This window comes from Elephantulus edwardii, unplaced genomic scaffold, assembly GCF_000299155.1.
Source record: "Elephantulus edwardii isolate Elephantulus edwardi_28Jun2011 unplaced genomic scaffold, EleEdw1.0 scaffold00048, whole genome shotgun sequence".
Lineage (NCBI taxonomy): Eukaryota > Metazoa > Chordata > Mammalia > Macroscelidea > Macroscelididae > Elephantulus > Elephantulus edwardii.
Window position 1 is genome coordinate 890,805 of NW_006399798.1, and position 13,254 is coordinate 904,058.

General features: G+C 47.1%; 1 pseudogene; it reads left to right on the forward strand.

Moving 5' to 3' along the window:
• The first annotated feature begins 2,088 nt into the window (after positions 1-2,088).
• Positions 2,089-10,194, forward strand: LOC102856020 (annotated as a pseudogene).
• Positions 10,195-13,254: the final 3,060 nt, after the last annotated feature.

Genomic DNA, 13,254 nt, shown 5'->3' on the forward strand with positions numbered 1-13,254 from the left:
GCACCTACCAACAACATGAAGGATCTCTCCAAGGTGCCAGAGAGCAAGGACCTCCGTGTAAACACCAGGTTCTGCTCCATTCCTTACTACGTATCTGAAGGTTGGAAAATGAAGAAGGAAGACAGAAAAAGAATTGATGTCTTTGAATTGTGGTGTTGGAGAAGAGTACTGGACACCCCATTGACTGCCACTGAATTAACAGATGGGGCATGGAGGGAGTGCAATCAGCGTGCTCTTTTGAAGGAAGCGTGGTGAAATGTCTCAGGTACCTGGGGTAAGTTATCAGGAAAAGCCAGTTCTTGGAGGAAAACATCATGTTGGAAAAGTAGTGGGTCAGAAAAAGAGGAAGACCTTCACTGTGCTGAACTGACTGGGTCACTACAACAACAGGCTTGAGCAGGACAGAGATCGTGAAGAAAGCTCTGGACAGGGTGAGGGTCAGATCTGCTGTTCGCGGGGTCACCTGAGGTGGTGGTTGTTGTGCACCGTAGAGAACCGACCCATAGCTGACCCTCCGGAGGGTTTTCGGAAGCAGATAATCGCACAGGAGGAGACTGCCCATCCTTCTGCGGACCCACTGGTGGCCTCGAACTGCGAGCCTTTGAGACTGCAGGGCAGTTTCCTGCTATTAGACCAGCAGAGCTCCTACCTTAAGTTGTAGTGTCAAGGGGAGCTCTGGTGGCCTAGTGGCAAGGAGCTGCAACTACAATCCCAGAGGCGCACAGTTCGAATCCACCAGATGCTCTGCCGGGAAAGGAGGGACAATCTCCTCCTGTACCAGTCAGATCTGATTTGACGGTACACTCACACAAAAATAATAAAATTAAAAAAAATAAAAGTTGTAGTGTCAGTAACAACAAGAGTTGCCATCAAGTCAGAACCAACTCGTAGTGGACCCTTCCCTGGCTTTCTGCGGCTTTCTATATGTCTCATGGGGAGAGAGTGACCATCTTTCCTCCTTGAAGCTGCTGGTGGATTCAAACCTCCAGAAAGGCAGGACAGGCCTGGGAACCACCTGTGAAGGATTTAAAGTGCTGAAGAGCAAGGATGTCTGTTTAAAGACTAAGAGGAACCTGAGACAAATCACTACTTTCAATTGCTTTATATGCATTGAAAGTTAGGTAATTTACAAGGACAACAGAAGAAGAATTGAGCCTTTGAATTGTGACGTTGAGAAAGAGGATTGAGTAGTCCGTGGACTGCCAAGAGGACAGCCAAATCTGTCTTGGAGGACGTTCAAGCAGGATGCTTCACAGAGGCAAGGATGGTGAAACTGTCACATAGTCTCCGCGCACTGCCAGGAAGTGCCAGGCCGTGTGGGGGGCGGGGAGGTCATCATGGGCAAGGTGAAGGGTTAGAGAGAGAGAAAGAGGAGGACCTTCAATGAGGTGGACTGTTGGTGACTTTACTGACAGGTCCCAGCATAGCAGAGATTGGGACGTTGGTCTAGACAGAGCAAGATTCTGATCTACTGTCCATAGGGTCACTGTGAGTGGTAGTTGACTTGAGGGTTGCCTAGTGGTAAAGAATTGTGCTGTGAACTCAAAGGCACTAGGTTTGAATCCACCAAATGTTCCATGAGAAAAAGATGAGTGATCTTCTCCCATGCAATTTACAGCCTCTGAAAACAGTTAGGAGGGTCGGCGATGAGTTGTTTCTGATTCGAAGGTACAGAAATGAAAGTGGAAGAAAGCAATGCAGGGCAGAGTGGGAAGCAAGGGGTAAGAGGTACCCTGAGGACACAATGATCACTCGCAAAGGTCCTCTCTCGGGGACCAGGCAGCTGCCCGGTGTCTTTCCAGGGAACGTCAGGCTCACAGGTGCTGAAGGGAACAAAACCTTCCTTCCCAATCCAAGGCCTTCTCCTCAAGCCGGCACCCTGAGTTAGGGGAGTCACCTCCTAAAGAGAATCCATTTGTTTGCTAACCCTTCAGCCGAGGCATCTCTACTACAGCAGGATCAGAGGACAAAGGCACGGACTTCAAGAGGAGGCCCCGGCAGCCCTGAGGAGCAGAGCAGGGGAGGATGCAGCCACCTCCACAGCGGAGAGCTTCAAAGTAAACGCCTCAGGACAAAACTGAAGGGTGAATGAGAGAAGCGCAGAAGAGCCTGGAGATTCCAGTACCTCCGCCAGGAACTGAACGAAGAGGTAAAGCAGAAGCTTGGTCAGAATAGCAACACCTGAGTGGTCAGTGTGCCCACACTTCCCATTGGCAACAGAACTTAGCCCAGACAGAGCATGCGCTGAGCCAGAACACGCTGCTGTGGTTGAGAGTCGAGTCACTGTCGAGTCAGCCACTCCACAGGGCAGACTAGAACTGCGCTTCAGGGTTTTCTTTAGAGAAAAAGAGGCCAGGTATTGCCCCTGCGAGCTTGCTGGGCAGATTCAAACCACCAACCTTCCCCTTAGCATCCATGTGTTTTTATCACCAGGGCTCTTAGAATCAGAGCGCGTCGTTGCCAGGTGTCATCAAGTCGAATGTAACTCAGAACGACCCTGTGAACAGAGACCTGAGCCCTGCCCTGTCCTGGTGGCCTCACCATCTCTGACACACTGGAGCCCATCACCATGGTCACTGCGTCAGTCCACCTGATCGAGAGGCTTCCCTTCTTCAGCTGACCATCCACCTTTCCAAGCGTGATGTCTCTTTTCAAGGAACAGCTCCTCCTGGCAACACGTCCAAAGTGTGTGAGTCAAGGCTTCGCCCTCCTTGCCTCCAACAAGCACTTCCGCCTGCTTCTTCCCAAGACATCCATGTGCATTCTCTTCACCATCCATGGGAGATTCAGCACTCGTCTCCAACGCCGCAACTCAAAGGCATTGATTCTTCCGTCATCTTTATTCATTGTCCAGCTCTCAGATGCATAGCAAGTGATTGAAAAGGCCTTTGTCTGAATCAGGTGTCCCTTAGTCCTCAAACTGACATCATTACTCCTCAGTAAATGGAGGAATTATATGCCCAAATTCTGTGATGTAGTATATATATTATCTCAGTCAAATCAGTGTGGTGCAGAGGTAAGACACATCCGTCAACGCCACAGGTAAGAAAGAATCCAGAAACGGAGCCACACGTACATGGTTCGTGGGCTTTATTTTGGTGGTTGGGTGTTTTCTTGTTTGTTTGTTTTTAGGTAAAGGCCTCCAAGACACTTGGAGAAAGACAGCCCTTTAAAGAGACACACAGGAACACCTGATAGTACACTACGTGCAAAACGAATTTCAAACTAATCATATAATCTAACCTCGCTGACCAAACTGTAACTGTAAAACAAAACTGTAGCTTATTGGGAGGAGGGCGGGGAGCTCTGGTGGTTTACTGTTAAGGAATTATGCCTCCAGTGTAAATGTTGTTGTTGCAATTCATGCCTCTGAAAACCTACGCAGGGTCAGCTGTGAGTTCTGACTTGGTGGTACACAACAACAACACAGCATTTTTAGCAGAACTTCCAGTTTTAGCTGTTATTTTTACGTCTTTGGTCCCTTTGAGTTCACTTATGGGTTATTTGAAGTGGAAATCAGGTTTGATTCCTTTGTCTGTGGCTGTCTACAGAGCTACAAGGGAAAGAGGCCGCTCTCCAAACCAGAGGCTCCAGCCGTCGGTGGCTCTGCGGTTCCAGCCCTCCGCTGCTCTGTGGTTCCGGCCCTCAGCTGCTGTGGTCCGAGCAGTCAGTGGCCCTGCGGTTTGGGCCGTCAGTGGCTCTGCGGTTCCAGCCCTCAGCTGCTCTGCGGTTCCGGCCCTCAGCTGCTCTTGGGGAGAAGATGGGAAGATGGGTAGCATCGTTCCGTGTGATTCAGCCTCTAATCACAGCCAGCGGTGTGTTACCTCCTACTGGCTGGCACCCAAATATCTAGTTTTCTAGATCTGTTTATTGAAGGAGTTACCCTGTCCCTCATTGGGCTGATCTGACATCCATGTTGAAAACTCATTGACTGGTCTATGCGGGTTTGTTGCTGGGTTCTGACCTGTACCCCCTAAGGGACCTTCCCTGTGCCATCCACTGTTCATTACTCTTGGTTTTTGCGGGAAGGTTGGGAAGCAGGACTTGGGAGTCCCCCAACCTTGGTCTCTCTGAGTCCCTTCTGCTTCCATATTCGTTTTCAGGTCGGATGGTCAATTCCAGCTGACCGCTCCCTGGGAACTGCACAGTTGACTGAACTTCTCATCTTAACAATGACTAACCCGCAAGTTCGACCGTTTCGTTCTGGTCGTGCAGTTTTCAGAACACCCATTTTTGTCTTCTTCATTTCATTTTTAAATTGTTGAACTGCAGCCACAGGCTTGAGGGGGACAGTGATGGGGAGGCACAGGCCAGGGCCAGAATCACATCTGATGTTCTCAGTGAGGCTTCGGGTTCTGGCGGACTCCACGGCACCAAACAACCACCACCGTAAACAGAAGAACTGATTGCTTCACATCGGTCTTTTTACCTTGCAGACGTGCCCAGTTTACTTAGTAGAGGTTTTTGTATGTGTGAACTCCTTAAGGCTCTGTTTACTCATGATCCTTTCATCTCTAGGTAGAGACAGTTTCACCTCTTTTCAGTCGGTTTGCTGTCCTGTTCAGTGTTGCCCAGCCAGGTATCCTGTCTTCTTTCTTTAAAGGGCAAAGCATTTAACTTCTCAATATTAAATATGACGCATTAACTCTGGGGTTTGTCTTCAGAAAAGCCGTTTATCACATTTGACAAGTTTCTCTCTCTCACTCACTGCTGTTGAGTTGGAGCCGGCCCTCCAGTGAGTTTTCAGACCATACAAAGCACTGGAGGAGAGTGGGTCAGCTGCACGGACACGGGAACGGCTTGAAGAGGAGGCCGCAGGAGCAGCAACGGCAGAGAGACCTGAGCATCTAAATCTGCCCAACGCATCATCAACAGGATCGTCAAGAAGGGGCTCTTGGGAGGGGTCAGTACCCCCAGGAGGCCCGGAGCACCATCTCCCGCGCCGCCAGGGTCTTCGCGCGGGCTGACACCCCTGTGCCAACAACTTGGCCATGAAAGGGAAATGCAAGCCCCTGAAGGCCACTATGTGCTCTCAGCCGTGGAAGAGATGGGGCTCCAGCCGTTCATTACTCCGCAGGAAGAGGCTCTGGAAGCGTACAGGCGGGAACAGGCAGGAAGGAAGCGTCTGAGCAAACGAAGGATGGAGACAGAAAAACCGACTCAGAAGAACAAGACAAGAGCAGAGATGAGGACAATGATGGTGAGGAAAGACGAGCGAGGAGGAGGAGGGCAACTAAGCAGGGTAGGAGGCCCACGCCGCAGGGAGGCGCCACTCTGAACTGCGGTTCATCTTTGCGAGCTCACCTGCTGGGCAGAGTCATCTTAGGTGAAGGGCCTGGGAAGATGGAAAGAAACGACCTAAAATTGTCATCAAAACCAGTGCTTCCTAGACTCGGAGCATCTGAGTAGCAGAATCTTATTTTGCTTAATAAGGCTGAAGGTTGTGACTTTTTCACAAGACGCATTCAGAACAGCCAGTTCAATCTCGCTTGTTCAGTTATGTGGATGGTTACGCAGTTTTGGGTCCCTGGTTCCTTCATCTTCCCCTCCCCTAACCTCTAAAAAAGGGAATCCTTCCACCCCCCCTGCTGATCAGTCAGTCAGGCTCGGGAAAAGTGGGCGCTGATCCCAGTGAGCCTGTGTTTGATTGAACGGGGTTTGTCAGTATGCCGAGATGGTTTTGATTTAGGAGTCGGCCAAAACGCTGGAGGAGGAAGGTGAAATGTGTGGTCTCTTCACGTGGCTTAAATCCCTTCTGCGGTGGGTGTAGGTGTGGGACTAGCTTTTAGTGGCTGTGCTCTGGACATCCATGCTTTTACATCCTCATTACAGAGTGTAACGCCCAAGCAAGGCCGCCGGGGTTTTTATTCTTTATTCTAAATAAGGTACTTAGTCTTAGATGTACTTTGTTGCCGGTCACTTAACAGCTTTAGGATTTATCTTCACCCCTGGAAGGTGTGAAATCCCTGGCTTTAATCTGTAGTTTATCAACTAGATTTGTGACCAGGTTTTCAGTCTTCAGTTCATGAGTTCTGAACTTCATAATCTCAAGGCACGACTTCTCCCTCTGTTTTTTTCTCTATCTTCCTGTGCTGTGTCCCATGCTACCTTCTCCCCTCACCCTGAGTTCCACCTTTTCACCCTTCTGCCAGTTCAGGAACATTGAAAACCTGCTTAATACATAAAAGGGTAAAATCCTTATATTCTTGATTGTATTTTCATGTTCCATAAAAACAACACTGTAAACCTCCTCTAAACCTTAAGGGGAAGGTGATAGTGCTTAGGAGTCTAATTCCCCAAACCATCTACCCCCTCAATGACTGAGAAAGTGTTTGCCTTTCTTAGCCTTCTTTCTCGTCAGCATTCCAAGCACTTTCTGTCTCTAAGTTAGAGTGCTTGGAGTTTGACAGGGAGTGAAGTATATAGTTTGGCACTGTTGACTTGTTCGTTTGCTAGTGAGTGGAGAATTGAGAAAACTATCATTCACTGTGTAAACAAAGCCCATTTTTGTTGAAAGTGGAGGGAAAATAGCACTGGAAGAGACCATTCACCCTTCTCCTTCTCTGAGCTGTTGCTGGATTTGAACCAACAGACACTTCCTTAGGGCTGACTGAGAAATTCTCTCTGACTGCGCCACCCTAGCACCTACCAAGTTCCCAATTCTTTGAAGTTTTTACCATGAAAGGGCACTGGATTTTTGTCAAATTCTTTTTCTGCATTTATTGGGCAGTCATCAGAATAGAGCAAGGAAACACTACATGGTTCAAAATTGATGCTGAACACGGGGACACTGATATGCCAGATGTGGCACTGGGCACCCATGGTGGACAGTGTTTACTAGAGCTTCCCAACTAAAACAAGCCTGGAAGCTGGAGCGGCATCCACTTCCGAAAGGGCTTGCCTCCGGAAACTCTATGTACGAACAGTGCTCAGGCCTTTCATTCATAGGGTCGCTATGAGTCATCTATGACTTGACGGCACCTAACAACAACAATTAGGCAGTCATCAGAACAGAGCAAGGAAACACTGCTTGGTTCAAAATTGGGAAAGGTGTGCATCAAGGATGTGTCCTATCTTGATATCTTTTCAATCTATATGTGGAACAGATTATCTGGGAGGCTGGGCTCTATGAGAAGTGTGGTATCAGGATTGGAGGAAGACTCATCAACAACCTATGTTAAGCAGATTACACAACCCTGCTTGCTGAAACTGAGGAGGATCTGAAGCGCTTGCTGCACAAGGTCAAGAACTGCAGCCTTCAATATGGATTGAAGCTCAACATCAAGAAAACAAAGATTCTCACCAATGGGCTGATTGGCAGCATCATGATAGATAGTGAAGTGATTGAGATTCTTGACAGCTTCAATTTGCTTGGCTCTACAATCAACACTCTTGGTACCAGCAGTCAGGAAATTAAAAAATTAACTGCATTGAGAAAGTCTGCTATCAGAGACCTCTCCAAAGTACTGAAGAGCAACATTGTCACTCTGAAGACTAAGGTACACCTGATATGGGCCATGGTCTTTGCAATTACTTGCTATGCATCAGAGAACTGAACAATGACTAGGGATGATAGAAGGAGAATCGATGCTTTTGAGCTGTGGTTCTGGAGAAGAATACTGAATATACCATGGACTGTTAGGAGAACAAACAAGTTCGTCCTGGAGAGGGTGAAGCCAGGCTGCTCCTTGGAGGCAAGGATTCTGAGGCTTCATCTGACATACTTTGGACATGTTGCAAGGTGGGATCAGTCCTTGGAGAGGGATGTCATGCTTGGGAGAGTGGAGGGGCAGTGCAGGAGAGGAAGACCCTTGAGGAGATGGATTGATTCCGTCACAGGGGTAATGGGGGCAGGTGTGTTGGAGACAGTAAGATTGGCAAGGGGCAGAGCCGGGTTTAGGGCGGTTGTCACTATGAGTCGCAGGCAACTCGATGGCTCGTAGAACAACAACAACATTGGGTTCCTATCTTTTATCGTAGTGATGTGGTTTATTATGAGAACTGATTTTCCGTGTTCCCTAATCTTGCATTCATGGACTAAATCTCATAGGGTCGTGGTGAATAATCCTTTCATTGCTGGGTCTGTTTGGCTAGTTTGTGTTGGAGAATTTTTGCACCTACACTTGGGCTGCCAGTGTCTTGGTTTTGTCTGATTTTGGTATCACAGTAAAGCTGGCTTCACAAAATTAGTTGGATGATGTTTCTTCTATTTTTTGCAACTTTTTTTTAAAAAAAATTGGTATTAGTTCTCCTTTCGGTGTTTGGTAACCATCCACAGTAAAGCTTCCTAGGTTGGAATCTTCTGTAGGGTCATCTTGGAAGACTAGGTCAGTCTTTCCCTGTTTATGTCTATTTAGATTGTCCAGTTTTTCTTGAACTCATGTTAAGAGCTTCTATCTTTCTAGGAACTTGACCACCTCACCTAATTAATAGTGTGTCTTATCCACAGGAGCCCTTTCTGATCATCTCAGAAATAGAAGCCAATGTTTCTCACCAGATTGGAAAGTTCCCTTAAGCCTTCTTTTCTCCTCCTCCTTCACTCTCCTCGGAGACGCTTATGTGAATTTAGGTGCCTTTAACGGTGTTCCACCGGTGACAGAGGTCCTACTTACTGGTTTTACCCATTCTTATTTCTGTTACTCAGGTTGGATCAACATAACTTCAGGTTCAGGGGTTATTCTGTTAGTGGGTTTTTGTTTTGTTTTGTTTCAAATTATTAGAATTTTATTACAAGAATGAGATCCATTTTGAAATCAGATGCATATGATTTGACCGGCCTCATTTCTGTAGCTGGAAAACTCCTAGCTATCATCAGCCTGCTGGACTGTTCCTTTTTCGGAGACATAGATACCATGCAGAAATTTTCGGATATCCTTGTTTTGAACTGTTGTAGCTTGCTGAATCAAAGCAGCTGAATTTGATACAATTTCAATGTCATTTCCCTCAAGAATTAACTCATCTTTCTGGGCTTGAGATACCGAACAAGCAACACCTAGTCTCATTTGAACTCTCTGAATGTATTTTTCACCCACGAAGTTTTGAATTCAACCAGAGATCCACTCTCTTGAATCAGAACGTTGATGGGGAAATGAGCATACACAGACCTCATCTTGGAACGAAAGCCCAGTGTAACACCCTTGATCACGTTCTGTACGTGGCTACAGATGGTGTAAAAAGGAGCCAGTTCCTTCCTGTTTCCCCACCACTTGTCAGCATGAAGCCTCTTCTTTTTCTTTCCGAGGAGACTGAGCTCTACATTGATGTGACTGAAGTCCCTCCGCAAGGTTCCCCGCGGGCCTTTCACGGTAACTATGTGGCCCTTCAGAGGAATGTCGACATTCTCTGGAATGTCGACAGTCTGGTTTCTGAGAATGGTCTTCATTCTCGCAGTTAGTGTGGCAAAGGCCTGTTAGTGCTTTTTAAAAACTAATTCTACAGGGGAGCTCTGGTGGCCTAGTGGCAAGAAGCTGCACTGCAATCCCAGAGATATGTGGTTTGACTCCACCAGATGCTCTCCTGGAGAAGGAGGGGCCATCTCCTCCTGTACCAGTCAGATCCAATTTGATGGTACACGCACAGAGAAAATAATAAAATTTTAAAAAATTTAAAAAAACCTAATTCTACATAAACTAAGTCATTTTTTAGGTTACAGATGCTTCAGTTGGGGAGCTCCTACTACTGGTCTTTCAGCTCCTCAGGCGGCTAACGGCCAGCTTTCCTGTGGAGCTGTGGGTCTGTAAGAACCACGGGTCAGACCCCCTCAGCTGGTCTCTTCATTTTGGTTTTGCCACAGAAACAGCAGGTTTCCACTTTGTTCACCATTTTCCTGAGGAAGGTACCAAAGGAGACTTTCCTGGTGTGTTTAGCCATTTCGCCACAATCCCAGTTCCCAGTCCAGAGAACGAGAATAGCCATTTTGAAGTCTTTGGTAAATCCAACATTTGGGTCTCCTCAGAGACAGTGGAGGGTCAGTGAACGAGAGCAAGACCCTCAGCAAGACGGGCTGACCCCGACGGGCTGACCCCGACGGACGGGCTGACAGTGCAGGCAGCCACGGCCTTGAGCCTGGCGGATGCCCTGAGGAGGGTACAGGCCAGGCCACAGCTCCGTGTGCTGCTCTCAGGGTTGCATGAGCTGCTGTGCAGTGGAGTCAATGCATCGAACAACAAAGCCAAGGTCTTTCGGGGCTGGTAAGCCCATTCACGGCCTGCACGTTTTGTTTCTTTGTAGGTCTCATAATTTTTTCTTGAATACTGGACATTTTAGTTAAGATATGGTAGAAATACTGCATTCTGTATCTCTCCTCTTTCCACAAGGTGGTTCTTGTTACTGCCTTTTTCTGTCTGTACTGTTTCTGTAGAATCTGCCCTCCAGTGTTCGCTCACTGATGTCTCGTGTTGAACACTTTAACATTTCACCTCACATAATTAAGCCTGGTTCCCTACGGCTTTCCCCTGACTCAGGATAGCTTAGTGACCAGTCAGCTATTGGCCCAAGATGGTGCTTGAATATCTTGGACCAGGAAAGATTCTACTTTACAAATGAGTGTACAGGTCACTCTGGATATGTCAAGTTCAGGCAGGGTCCGAGTGGGCCCCAGCTTTTACTCTTTGCTGGGGTCATTACCCAGCTGAGGCCTTCTCAGTGCATGTTCCCTTGGGGACCACCAAGGTCACCGGCGTGCTTTGTCAGGACCTATCCAGACTGCCCCACAGAAGCGGCTTCCTCGGGGCACCTCTGACAGGGCAGGGCTGCGCCTCCGACGGGGGTGGGGGGCGCAGGGCTTGCTCCTTGGGCATCTGGCTGCCTCAGCTATGGTGTCAATTCCTCCCAGGTTTTTGCCCCCAAGATTACTTTTTTAAAAAACAAACACCACTTGGGGATCTCTGTCTCCACCAATCAAGTTAACTCCTTCCAGTGTCAGCAAAGCCCCAACTCCTGAAACTGCCAAGCCGTAACAGAACCAAGGAAAGGGGTGAAAGGGCTACACTCGCTATGAGAGCCACAGCAACATCCGCTGAGGGTATACAAACATGTTTTATTTAAAATCAGGCTTAACGTTGCATCAGCTACAAAGAGAAGTTGAGTTGTTGCTGTTGTTAAGTGCCGTCAGGCATAACGCTGACAGTGACCCCGTGAACAGCCGACTGGACCCTGCCCTGTGCCAGTCTCATCATCTCCAACACACTCGAACCCACTGCACAGGTCACTGTGTCAAACCTTCTCATTGCGGGCGTCTTCTTCTCTGACCTTCCCTTTGCAAGCATGATGTCCCTGTCCAAGGAACAGACTCACCTGGCTACATGTTCAAAGTAGGAAAAGCAGAGCTTTACCACTTTGGCCTTCACGGAGCATGCTGGCTACACTTTTCCCAAGACATAACCGTTTGTTCTCTTGGCCGTCCACGATCTTCAGCACTCTTCTCCAGCACCACAACTCAAAGGTATCAATTCTTCCTCTGTCATCCTTATTCATTCATTGTCCAGTTCTCTGATGCCTAGCAGGTGACTGAGGAGACCATGGACCGAATCACATGCACCTTAGCCTTGGGACTGACATCATTGCTCTTCTGCATTTTGGAGAGGTCTCTGATACCCAAGTGCAGTTATATCTCCTGATTTCCTGACTGCTGGTACCAAGGGTATTGATCGTTGATTCAGGCAAGGTGAAATCACTGACCGCTTCAATCCTTTCTCCATCTATTATAACGCTGACTCCTGGTCCTACGGCAAGGTTACCTTGGTGTTGAGATGTGATCTTCTGCAGCAAACGCCTTTGGTCCTCCGCACTTTAAGCAAGCAAAGCTGTGCCATTTGCATACTTCAAGATGTTGATGAGTCCTTCTCCAATCCTAATCCTGCATTCTTCATAGAGTCTGACCTCATGAATTATTTGCTCAGCATACAGAATCACCGTACCTAAAACAGTTTACACTGAAAAATTTCAGGAAATACTATATTAACAACAATCCTTTGTTTATTTGTTGTACTGAAAAACTTGGAGCTGCTGTGATGCTGAACACTGTTCTACAGTCGTGTCCAACACCATGATCGTTACCCATTATGTACAATGTTTGGGTGAGCTTCCAGATAGATTCACGCTGGGAATCAGGAGTGGCATCCACTTCCTGAACCAGTGCAAACTGTAAACTCTGTAAAGGTGCAGAAATGATGTTAGTTACAGAACAGAGTTCAGGTCTTTTGTGCAAAGCTACTCTGAGTCATATTTGACTCGATGACACTTAACCACTGCTAAATGAGACTAGTGCTGTCATGTCTGGAGGAACACCGTTACAATTTTCACATCACACTTTATCAATGTGCTGTATGAGGTAACCTGGGTTTGCTGTGAACCTTGTGCATTTGGGTTATCAAATACCATAATGGTTTTCCAGTGTGGACAGTGCTTGGTGGACCTCCCAGGTGTAAAACAGGTTTGGAAGCAGGAGTGACATCCACTTCCTAAGCCACATGCCTCTGGAAACTCTATGAACTTGGACAAACTACTATAGTTATGGAAAGGCATTAGGTCTTTTGTTCTTAGAATTGTGCTCAACTTGATGTCAATCACCACCACCACCATATTAAGAAGAGCCAATGATAATGAAGGATGAAGTTCAAGCTGTAATAAAGGCCCTGGCCAAAAAAAAAATCAATGGAATACCAATTGACATGTTTCAACTAACAGATGCAGCCCTGGATGTGCTCACCAGTTTATGCGGGACTTTTGGAGGGCAGATTCCTGGCCACTGACTGGAAGAGGTCTGTATTTGTCCCCATTCTCAAGAATGGTGATCCAGCAGAATGTGGAAGTTATCAAACAATATAATTAATATCTGATGCAAGCAAAATATTGTTGAAGGTCATACAAAACTGGCTACAACAGTCTTTGATGGGGAACTACCAGAAGTTGAAGCTGGTTTTGTGTTTGTTTTTTTTTTCATTTTAACAAATTTTTTATTTTATTATTTTTGTGTGAGTGTACTGTCAAATCATATCTGACTGGTACAGGAGAAGACTGTCCCTCCTTCCTTGGCAAAGCATCTGGTGGATTCGAACCATGCGCCTCTGGGATTGTAGTTGCAGCTCCTTGCCACTAGGCCACCAGAGCTGCCCTGAAGCTGGTTTTTGTAGAGGCTGTGGCACCAGGGATACCAGATGGATATCTGACATCAGATGGATAATGACTGAAAACAATACCAGAAATATCTCTATTTGTGCTGTATTTTTAAAATTTAATTATTTATTTTTATTA